The sequence below is a fragment of the Protopterus annectens genome, chromosome 5.part0 (genome assembly GCF_019279795.1).
Source record: "Protopterus annectens isolate FY-2018-M chromosome 5.part0, PAN1.0, whole genome shotgun sequence".
Lineage (NCBI taxonomy): Eukaryota > Metazoa > Chordata > Ceratodontiformes > Protopteridae > Protopterus > Protopterus annectens.
Window position 1 is genome coordinate 1,420,438,072 of NC_056735.1, and position 12,290 is coordinate 1,420,450,361.

Below are 12,290 nucleotides of genomic sequence, written 5' to 3' on the forward strand. Positions count from 1 at the left end.
TAGTTACTAGGGTGATGAATAACCACCAACTGGTGCAGGATAGGCTTGGGTCCTCTTTGATCATTAAGCAGGAAATTCCACAATCAATCATGGTATTCTCGTGGAATGACTTCAGTCTTTATGGGGTACCTCCCCCACTGCCCTAGACAGCTTTGCCTTCTATTTTGCTGGTCATATAATGAGAGCGGCATTTGGGGTCAATTCAGCTTTTCTCCTGCAAGCTGGATTCTAAAACCTCAGAGGGCTTCATACTGGGTCTGTCATTCACTATGTATGTATTACAATCATGAGAAATCGGGACAATTGTACATTATCACTGCTCTGTAGATTATACACTGAAGTGCATCTCTTTCCCTCAGATCAGTAAGGTAGTCATCAAGTTCCCAGAAAGCAATCTGGACTCTATCTAATACTGCATCAAAATAAGCTAACAAAAGTCAGTTATTCTAAGACTGAGGCCTAAGCTGTCAGTGCTACTTTAAAAGAGTCCACAGCAATAACTCAAGACCTCTACATTATTTAAGCAGATGAAAGGTGAGAGTGTGAAGGGTGAGTAACCCTGGGCTGATCACCAATGACAAGCTGACATTTCAAGATATCTTGCTATCATTGTCCAGATTAAACTCCACACTCTGAGGACCATTCAATGTCCATGCTTTGGTCTCGTTGTGTCCTGAATACTACAATACCCTATATCTGGGGCTAACTGACTCTAAGAATACTTTCAGGAAGCTCAGAACTCTGCTGCTCACTCAGCAGTTAGTAACCCAATTTTCATCAAATTTGCAAATTCTCATAACATATATAATGCATATAAATTTAACAATATTCAGTACTTCAGATACAGTTAAACATTTGACAACATTAAAAGAACGATGATCCAGACTGAAGCAGAATATAAGAAAATACCTTTGTTGCCGTTGAGTCTTGACACAGAGAAAGCATGCGGCAGAGTAAGCTGGGATTGTATGATTAGAGCACTAAAAGCATTTGCATTCCCTGACACAATAATGAGGTTAACTAGAAGGCTATATAAAGGATCATAAGTAAAAATTAAAGTGGGAGGGGTCCTCTCAGATAAGCTGTGTTTAAACTGAGAACCAGGTAGGGGTGTCCTCTTTCTCCTTTGTTATATTTAGAGCCATTGGCCAAAAAAATAACGGACTCAAAAATTCAAGGATATAATTGGTATGATAATTAAGAAAAGTTGGCTTTATTTGCAGATGATATTATTTTGTGCCTGATAAATCCAGAAAAGGACATATCAATGTTGTGGAACATTCTGAGACAGTTTCAAGTGTTTTGGGATATAAAAGCCACACACAGATTGGTTCAGCGATACATATATTTATGGGAACATGATAAGATGAAGTATTTAGCAGTATGGATTAAATGCTTCTGTTATGGCAGCTAATAATATGTGGGAAGAGACTAAACAAAAGATAATATAAAATTGAGAAACTGAAAACTCTTAATTATGAATATGGATAGTAAGATATAAGTAATGAAGATGTTTTTAGCACCTTTAGTGTTGTATACAGGTCAGACATATTTTTATCAACCAGAGGAGAAGTTGTAGGCAATTAATAAAGAACTGAAGGAATTTATCTAAGAGGGAAGGGCAACACTTGTGGGATAAGTTGATCCTTCCAGTAGAACAAGGTGGTATAGGTTTATCTGACTTGAAGGGATATTTTACAGCTACACAATTAAGGTTTGTATACATAGCACAAGCAAAAGGTTATAATTCAGATTGGAAAGGGAATAAAAGATTCTGCAAACTAGCATGTTGGAGTTCCTGGCATTATCACCATATAGACTATATAATATCTTTAATACATACCACACTAACTGGCCTCACATAGCAGCATGTTGATTGTTTTAGCTTGTTTGACTTAGACACATGTCCTATACGGACAGACTCAAAAAACTCCAGCTATACTCTGTCTCTTATCGCCTACTTAGAGGCGATCTCTGCTTGACCTACAAAGCCATGTCTGACCCAGAGCTGCTAGATATGATACACCTAAAGAAATCCCAATCCTTCCGTGTCACACACTCCAGGGACATAAACCTCATTACCACAATAAACAGAACATGCTGGAGGGACAGGTTCCTAACCCAGAGACTTCTCATACTCTGGAACAAACTTCCCATTCACGTCAAGCAGAGCACCTCACTGGCTCTCTTTAACAGAAATCTTGACGAGTGGATGGGCAATAGGAAGTTCACCCCGGGGATCACTTCAGTGGCCTTAGTTGACAGGGGCACTGGGAAATAACTTTGGGCGTCATGATGTCAGGGAATCTTCTTGGGCTAGGCTTATACAGGCTCCAGGGCCGTTAGCCTAGTACACACCTATGAACCTGTGACCAGATGTATTAGAAAATGAGTCAATATAAAATTGACATTGCTTCATTCATATGCCTTTCTAATGTCACCAAGAGCTTCTCGCTGCATTAAAATTTCATTACCCTCCTTTCAATATTTTAGCTTCTAGTATCCACTGTCTCTAGTATTACTACTATCTGAAGTACCCAAACTGAGTTACCCCACATACATCTCTCCTGCAAAATATCCACACAGATTACCAACCATTATGACAGCCCATGTCCACACTAAGTCAATATCTATTTTGGGGAACCCAGTCAGTTGTCAAATCTCTCCAGTAATGTTCACCTGCAGGAAACCTTATGCTCTAAAGCCACTCATACCATACAACCTGTGCATTCCCCTGTAAAACAAATTTGGAAACCCCATGTTCCCTTTGAAAGAAAGCAAAATGAAAAAAAAAACATAATCTCACCTAACCAGTCAACACTATTACTAGCAGTAAATGCAAGTCTTCAGCTCATCATCACAGACAATGGCTTTCTTCCCACTCCACTAATGCAGACTCTTACAATTAATAAGCAGTTTCAACAATTACAGTAGACTCCCTCTTATCCAGTATCACTGAGAATGGACCTTTGGCTAGATAAACGAATGGGTGATTAATCAAAAATACATACAAAATATATTTATAGGTTATAAATCAGCTAGAATAACAGGTTTTGTGTTAGTATGCATTTTTCTAATGAATATGAAGTCTTAAACTAACATGTCTGTCATTAGTTAGCCCAGAGGAGGTGGAAGTGTTGTTCCTCTCTATTGTCTTTTGCTAGGGCTACGGCAGAAATTTGATGTCCGGTTAAAGAGAGGCCAGAAAACAGAAAATCTACTGTAAAGAACAGTCTTCCAATGTAATCCAATCTAATTCATTTTCAAACCCCAGTCACAGCCAAACCAATCAAACCTATGGGTTCTATTTGACAATTCAACTAGCAACTTACAGTAACCCTGCAAAGACATTTATTGTAGCCATCTGAGGCTTGATTCTCAGAGAGGTATAATACTTGAATGATGTAGAATCTATATTTGTTTCAGTAATATCACTACACACTTAAAAGAATCACACACTCTTCTACTGAATATCATCATAATTTTGATAGCAAGCAGTTTGTGATCATACATATGGACATAAATATACTTGCCATAAACGTATATTAGCCAACAAGGGCATCAAATGTAACCAACTACGGCAAACCTTCAGATGATTTATATAAAATTAAGATTTCTGGAGCTTTAGCAGTAAAACATCAATCGGCATGTATGCAGGAAATACATTTGAAACTTTTATCCAGCATCCCACATTCATATCTTATATAGCAGACTACAATAACCAGACCAGACCACTGACTTGAAAAGCATGGAAGCTATGTGAAAATAATATTTAGCATTCAGATTCCATTCTGGAGGACAGGGCTACAAACCTGATCAGCCTTGTGACACTGCTCTTGGAAATGACCCATGCTAATGGATGTGGATGGAGACAGAGGGCAGAAGCCAGCAAAGGGTTGGTATGGCTCTGGCTATCCAAGCCAGTGACGAAAATCCATGATGGCTGCATATCAAGGGGCATGTGCAAGCAGTTAGATGAACATTGGTAGCCCTTTTAGTGACAAAGGTACCCACATCACCGCCAAAGGAAAGGTGGGTAGGGGCATTTATATAAAGGAGTGGGCATGGCTGTGGTTACCCAAGCCAGTGATAGATATCCATGATGGCTGCATATTGATTCATGTGCAAATGGTTAGATGAATACTGGTGGTCCCTTTAGTGAGAAAGGTGCCCACATCACCCCACAAGATAAGTGGATAAGGACATTTATACAAAGGGGTGGGGTGGCTACCCAAGCAAGTGATGGATGTCTATGATGGCTGCATATTGAGAGACATGTGCAAATGGTTAGATTAACATTGGTGGTCCCTTCAGTAACAAAGGTGCTGGCATCACCCAAGGAAAGGGGTTAAGTCATTTATACAAAACTGCACCAAGCTTTAATTATCCTCCTTTCAATATTTAAACCTGTGGTGCCAACTGACTCTATCACTACTGCTGGCTTAAGCACCCAAACTGAGTTACCTCACATACATCTCTCTTGCAAAATTTCATACAAATTACTAGCCATCATGTCAGCTCGTTTCCACACTAAGTCGATATCTATTTTTTGGGAACCCACTCAATTACCAAATCACTCCACTAATGTTCAGGAGGATGCAGTGTTCATCTGTGGGAAACTTTATTTTCTGCAACCACTCAGACACATTAACTGTCAACCTGCACACCCCTGTAAAACAAATCTGGAAACCCCGTGCTTCCTATGAGTGAAAGCAAAATGAAAAAAAAAACATACTCTCACCTGACCAGTCAGCACTATTATTAGAACTAAAACAAGTATTTGACTCATCACTGCACATAGTAGCTTCCTTCAGATTCTATCAACAGACATTCTTGCAATTCATAATCAGTTTCAACAAGAAAAAGCATAATTTCCAGTGTAGTCCAATCGAATAACATACTCTCCCCCTCAATCACAGCCAAACCAATCAAAATTCTGATCATTTACTCAAATAACAACCTATAGCAACCCTGCAAAAGCATTTACTGCAGCCTAATGAGACTCAGAAAGGAACAATACAATAACATCACCACACATTTAATAAAACAATGACACACTTTTTTTATTGATCATCATCAACATTTTGTTAGCATGCATATAAATATAAATATACTGCCAAAAAACATATAATTAGCCAACAAGTACAGCAAATATAACCAAATATGGTAAATGGTTGGATGACTTATAGAAAATTAAGATTTAGCAGTAAAACAATCAACAGACAAATATCTAGGAAATAAAATGTACAACTATTATCCAGTGTCTCACATTCATATCATACATAGCAGACTGTAATAAACAGCTCATTGATTTAAAAAATGGAAGCTATGAAAAATATAATTTAATTACAATTGTTTAATTAAATATAACTTAGCATTCAGAATTAGCTTAATAATAGCCACACAAGGATAAAGCCCTGAGTATGTCTCAGGTAACTTGGGTTTAGTTTATAGCTTGGGAGCTTAATGGCACTGCAGGAATGGAAGGAGAGGGAGGTAGAATCCTGACTGGCCTTGTGACGCTGCTTCTGGACATGATCCCTATTGGTGGATGGAAATGGAGTCAGAGGGCGGGAGCCATTGTAGGGATTGGCATGGTTGTGGTTACACAATCAGCGACAGAAGCCAATGAGGACTGCACATCGAGAGGAATGTCAAAGCAGGTAGATGTTTATAAGCTGCACAATACAGAAGGAATTTCTAATGACAGTGGACACAGACGAAAGTAAGGTCACACTCCACCTAAGTTCCCAAATCCCAGACAAATAGGTCAACTATCAGGGTCATATTTTAATTGTGGTGGTGGTAGGCAACTTTCCATACGATACGAAAATGCATGTAGTTTCAGTCCATGATTCTGGAACCAGTTATTTGTTTGGGACAAACCTTTCTTCTGGATGGTTAAGTCATTTGTGGATTCAATAACTTCTCCTAGCTTGCAGTCATCTTCAAACTTACTCAGCCAGAGCCCTTTGGTATTGGTGTATACTTCAGAGAGGTCAATGTCAAACAAGAGTGGTCCCAACATCAAACTCTGGGGGACTCAGCTGGTGACTGGTCTCTTTGTGGAGGTAGCCCCCTCTATTTTGACATCCTGCATCCCATTTATGAGCCATTTTGTAATCCAGTGGACAACACAGGTGGTTATTACCAGTTTATTTAGCTTTTCTACTATGCCTGAGTGGTGGATTTTGTTAACCGCCTTGTCCAGGTTGAGGTATGTGGTATGTACTGTTTTGCCTTCATCCATTGCTTTGGTTGCCTTTTCAAAGAAGGCTACCAGGATGAGAAAGCATGACTTGCCCTTAATGAATCCAAACTGAGATGGGTCCAGGGTATACAGGTTCCCGAAGTTCTTATAGATTAGTTCCACAGTAACTCTTTTCATGTCTTTTATGATAAGGCTGGTCAGACTTATGGGTCTCTAATTACCTGGGTGTGTGGAAGGTACTCCTTTATGAAAAGGAATGGCTGTAGCCGTTCTCCACTTGGTACAAAACTTGCATGACGACTGATGTTGAAAAGTGCTGTTGGGGGAGGGGGTCTTAAATCATGCTTCATGCTATTTAAGACGAGTCTAGGGATATTGTCAGGACCACTGATGCAGTATTTTTATCTATTGATAATGCTTTCAGGACTTGTTTTCTTCTGACGGCTGGAGGTGAATTGGTTTCAGTTACATATTGTGGGATAGATAGTGGGGGAAAAGGGGTAAAATTTGAGCTGAAATTTCTGACCAGCAAGACTAGTTATATCTTCAGCCTCAGTGTTGGCAACATTGTTCTCAATCAGTTCAGTGCATTTTTGCACTGTGCTTCTGATTCATAGGGTCATAGGTTCATAGGTGTGTACTACGCAAATGGCCCTGGAGCCTAAACAAGCCTAGCCCATAGGATTACCCTGGCATCATGCCACCCGACATTAGTTCCCAGTGCCTCTATTGAGTAGAGTGATCCCCGAGGTGAATTTTCTATTTCCCATCAGCTCATCAAGATTTCTCTTGAAGAGGGCCAGTGAGGTGTTCTGTTTGACATGTATGGGAAGTCTATTCCATAACATGGGCAGTCTCTGGGTTAAGAAACTGTCCCTCCAGCATGTTCTGTTGATTGTGGTAATGAGGTTGAGGTCTCTGGAGTGTGTGGTGTGGAGAGATTGGGATTTCTTTAGATGTCGCATTTCTAACAGAGCTGGGTCAGACATGGCTTTGTAAGTCAAGCAGAGATCACCTTTATGTAGGCAATATGAGACAGAGAATAGTTGGAGTTTTCTGAGTCTGTCCATATAGGACAAGTGTTTAAGGCCTAGGATCATCTTTGTGAGGTACTTTTGTGGCCTCTACAGTTGCTGCAGGTGTCTAGTGAGGTACATGAAAAATGGGGCATTGGCCGAATGAGGGAAGAGTAGACGGAGACAATGACCTCTCTCTTTCTGGATGCAAAACCCTTAGTAATGAGATGTGCCACATAGAAGGACTTTCTGATCACAGTGGCAATGTGGTGGTCAAAACAGAGTTTGCTGTCAACCTGTATTCCCAGATCTCTTGTAACGCCTTCTGTATTCAGTGGACTGCCATCGATGTGGTAATTCACGGGAACTGAGTTTATCCCAAAGGGGATGATGACACATTTTTTGGCATTGAGCTTAAGGCCATGGTTTCTGACACCAGTCGTTGGTCTCAGTGAGGCCTTTCTGCAGGATGTCAACATCACTTGGGGAGTTAATAATAGCTCCCAACTTGCAATCGTCTGTGAGCTTTGTCAGCCAGAGTCCCTTCATGTTGGCCTGAACTTCAGAAAAGTAGATACAAAACAGGAGAGGACCCAGGACCAAACCCTGTAGGACTCCACTCGTGACTGGTCAGCAGTCTGACTTGGAGTCAGCTACTTTCACACTGTGGGCTCTATCTGTGAGTCAGTTTGCAACCCACCTAGTGATATATGGGTTGATGCCTAGCTTAGTTAGTTTTTCTATGATTCCTGAGTAGGGAATGCTATCAAAGGCCTTGGCCAGATCAAGGTAGGCTGTATGAACCAACTTTCCTTCATTCACAGCTCTGGTGACTGACTCAAAGAAGTTGATCAGGTTGAGCAGGCATGATCTACCCTTCACAAATCCAAACTGTGTGGGATCCCGAGTTTGGAGATTCCCTATGTCCTTGTTTATTAGGCCCATGATGATGTGTTCCATAGCTTTGCATATCAGACTCATCAGGCTAATGGGGCAATAGTTCCCAGGGTCTGTATTCACTCCTCCTTTGTGGAGAGGGATGACTGTAGCAGTGCTTCATTTGGAAGGGACAAAGCCTAAGGTGAGGCTGTGATTGAACAAGCCACACAGGTGTGGTGCCAGTTCACTCTGTAGTTTATGCAGAACACAGCCAGGGATATTGTCAGGTCCCATAGAAGCTGTATTCTTGGCCTTGGACAGTGCTGTTTTAACCTGTGCAGCAGTAATACTGGGTGCCTGGCAATCTACTGGTATTGTGATTAGTCCTTTGGGGGGAGGGTTAAAGTTAGCACTGAATCTGTTGGCCAGTATATTGGCAATATCTGTTGGCTCGGTATAGGAGGTACCATTGTGCAGTAGCTCAGAGCAAATCTGGGTATTGCCATGGAGATTCTTTACATAACTATAAAAGCCCTTGTGGTTGTCTTTACTATCTGCTGCAATTCTGTTTTCATAGTTAGCTTTAGAGGATTTGATGAGGGATCTCAACTTTTTGTTGAGACTGATAAGGGAGTTTTTATAGTTTTGGGACTTCACCTTATTCTGCATCAGATTCTTCCTTCTGTTGTAGAGTTTGTTTGTGGCAGGGGACCACCAGATTGGTTTCCTTTTTTTGGAGGAGAGAGTCATGGTTCTATTGGGTACGGCGAGATCCATGTATATGTGTACGTGTTCGTACAGTGCATTGGTGTATGATTTGGTGGTCATGCAACTATTCTCTATTTGCATGGGTGCCGTGAAGTTAGCCACCTCTGTTTTTAGGAGCCCAAAGTTAGCTTTGGAGAAGTTTCATGGTGGTTACCTTTGGGGGGGGGTTGATTAGATTGTGGTTGGATCTACCCAGGGAGGAGTTGACTATTGGTGTAGAGCAGCGTTTGCCCATGTTAGTAATGACCAGGTCAAGGATGTTGCTACTTCTAGTGGGGGTAAGAACGAGCTGGTCCAGTGCATTGGAATTAATGAATTCCAGGAAACGTTGGGCAAGTGTATTGATACATGAGTAGTTTTCCCAGTTAATGGAAGGGTAGTTGAAGTCACCCAGTGTGAGAGTGTTAGGTTGGACCCTAATATTCTCCAGGGTGTTTAGGAACGTGGAGTGTGAGTCTTGAGACATGGTTGTGGACCTATAACAGGCTATGACCTGAATCGTTGTCTTAGCCAATGTTAGCTGCACCTGAAGTATCTCTGATGCATTATGTTGGGCTACCAGTCTGGTGGTGTGCACACCCTTTATGAATATGGAAACACCACCATCTTTGGAGCTTCGGTCCAAGTTCTGGGGCTAAAAGGTGTAGAATGAGTTATAGTCTGGTAGTGCAGGGATGCTTCCTGTTCCTTTGAACCAGGTCTCTGTTACAGCAGAATTGTCAATGTTCTCCATTTTAAGGAGTGCTTCGAGCGAGTGCTTCTAGCATTGAGCAGCATGACCCTCAGATTGCATTTGTTTGTAGCTATTATGGGGGTAATTTGGTCTTTGGAACACTGCCTAAAAAAGAAACTATAGTGGTGGCACGAGCCTTGGCCAGTATCAGGAAGCCCAGGGGTGACAGATGCAGGCCATCTCTGCCAAAGCATCGAGGTCTGTCAATCATGTCATCCCAGGCAGACAAATACTGGACCCCCTTGGAATAACACCAGAAACTTAGCCAATTGTTGAAATCAGTCATTCTCTGCTTGTACTGTGGCATTATTCTGGGTGATGGTAGGATGTTGCTCAGGGCTAGGGTCATACCTGTCTGGGTTACATAATCCAAGAGCTACTCCATGTCTCTTTTCATGTAGTCCAGGGAGGTACGTCTCAGGTCATTCACACCAACATGTACAATGACAAAGTCATATTTTATCTGTTTTTGAAGGACCTGAATGCATACATTATGTGGTGGATCCTGGCACCTGACAGGTAGCTGACAGTTACTTTCTACTTATTCAACCTAGTGAGTGGGACATCAGTGTGCCTCACTATCAAGTCACCTATGACTAGTGTGTTTTTATGTGAAGGCAGTGCTGGTGTGTGTTTTGGAGGGCTATGTGTTCCATGTGGTGTGGTGCAAGTGTTGACCTTCTCCTCCTGACCAGCTATTCCGGTCTTGGCTGGCGAGGGCGTGGCTTCCAATTTGGATATATAAGTACATCTCTCACAAGTCTGAGTGTTGGGAGGTAAGAGGAGCACATAAGTGCAAAAAGGCTCTGTGATTGTCTTTGGCTTGGCTTTGGTGCATTTTATTAAGCTCCTGAGTTACTTATTTCATTGACAAGGGCTTCATCATTCTGGGAATTACATTTCTTACTTTTGGTCAAAAGCCTCTCCCTTTTATGGTAAACCTTGTTGAGTTTATGGTTCCACCAAGGGGACTTGCTTCTGGGATTTGCCCTGTGCTCGTTCCTGCAGGGTACAGCTGCATCTATGAAGATGCTTACATGCTGGTATAGTGTGACTGCATACATTTCTGTTTACTCAGTGAAATTAACTGGGTATGGTGGGATTTGAAGCTTGCCAATATATCACAGAGTAATAGGCAGTTAAGTCTTAAGCAAAATTTCTATAGGTAATCCAAGCCACAGCGTGTTCCCTTGCAGCTAACACTCAGTGAAATAAGAACATCAAAAAGGCTCAAGTAGTGCATACCAAGTAAGTACAAAAGAAAGGTGTACCACTGTAGTAATGTAAACCAAAGGACTCCAGTCTCCAAGTAGAAAATTTAAGCAACTTTAAATGAATAATGACAACAGCATAAAACGGATTAGCGCTTTCATCCCTTAAAACTTGAGACTTCGTTAGAACCATTATACAATGCAGTTAAAACTCTTTTTATATTAAATTTAAAACAATCGTGATACTTCAATAGTTCAGTAATCTAGATTTAGAGACAGTCCTTCCAATAGCACTGTGCACTTAAAAACACTTTAAACCCCCCTTCAGTTGTAAATAAAACTTCAGTCCTTATGAAAAATGTTATTAGTCTTCCTTCAGTCCACATTATGATTATGAAATAAATTTCCATTTGTTCTATGTCAAATATAATTTAAATCCAGTAACCAATATAACTTACTTATCTTCGAAACATTACAAACTGATGTAGTCAACCATATAGCTGAACCCCAATGCATAAGTAAACCCCTAAAGAAAGTTTATAGCGTACAATTCTTATTGCATTTTAAATCAGCTGCCTTCATTTTTAAAATTGGTCCTATCGAAATATGGTCATTAAGCGGTGGTGCAGATGTTGCATTTAATTTGAGCTGCCAAATGAGCTCTCTTTTCTCTATCTCCATTTCCCAACAACCTCCCCTCACATTTTTTGTTACAGTTTCTAGTATTCCAAATAAGAACTTAGTAAAAGAGGGACAAGGCAATTGTGTTTATACAAAGCATTGTTAGTGCTGCTCCTAGCAATAGCATGTAAGTGTTTGTATACACACTTACAAAACTGCCCTTCAGCCTTTCCAATATAAAAATGATTAAAACATGAACAAATAACTAAGTAAACTAGCCCTCTAGTGGCACAGTTGCCCTCCCCCAGAACCACCTCAATTGGTGGGGTTCCTATGGTCACCTTTTGTTTTTCTAAAATATAACCACATTGGTTGCATGCTCCGCAACACCTGGTGCTTTTAATTCTATCATTCACTTTAATTCTTGGGTGTTCAAAAAATATATTTCAGATTTTTACCAGTTTTAAACACAAATTTAGGGGATTCACCAAAGATTTACCAGTTTTAAACACAAATTTAGCGGTTTTACACAAGATCGTTAAAATGTCAGTATTGCTCTGAACACATTCCGATTTTTAAATAATATGTCCTTAATTTCTTCTGTGTAAGTGCCAAAAGGTACCACCATAGAATTAGTGTAGACTTTGAAATGAGCCTGGTTAATCTGTGTTGTTGATGGGTTTGAAACCTTATTGTAGTAATGGTTTGTATTTGGTACCCCACACTTGGAGAATTTCTGCACTGATCCTATACAATAAATCATGTGGGTACCCCCACCTCTTGAAACATATATATTAATCTACTTACTTCCAACTTAAAATTCACAGTACTATAAATCATTCTAGCTATCC

The 12,290-nt window shown here is 40.6% G+C and overlaps 1 protein-coding gene across 1 annotated transcript in view; it reads right to left on the reverse strand.

The window, feature by feature from the left end:
• CLYBL (citramalyl-CoA lyase) overlaps window positions 1-12,290 on the reverse strand; it is a 2,235,763-nt gene that overhangs the window by 750,952 nt on the left and 1,472,521 nt on the right. The window lies entirely within an intron of this gene.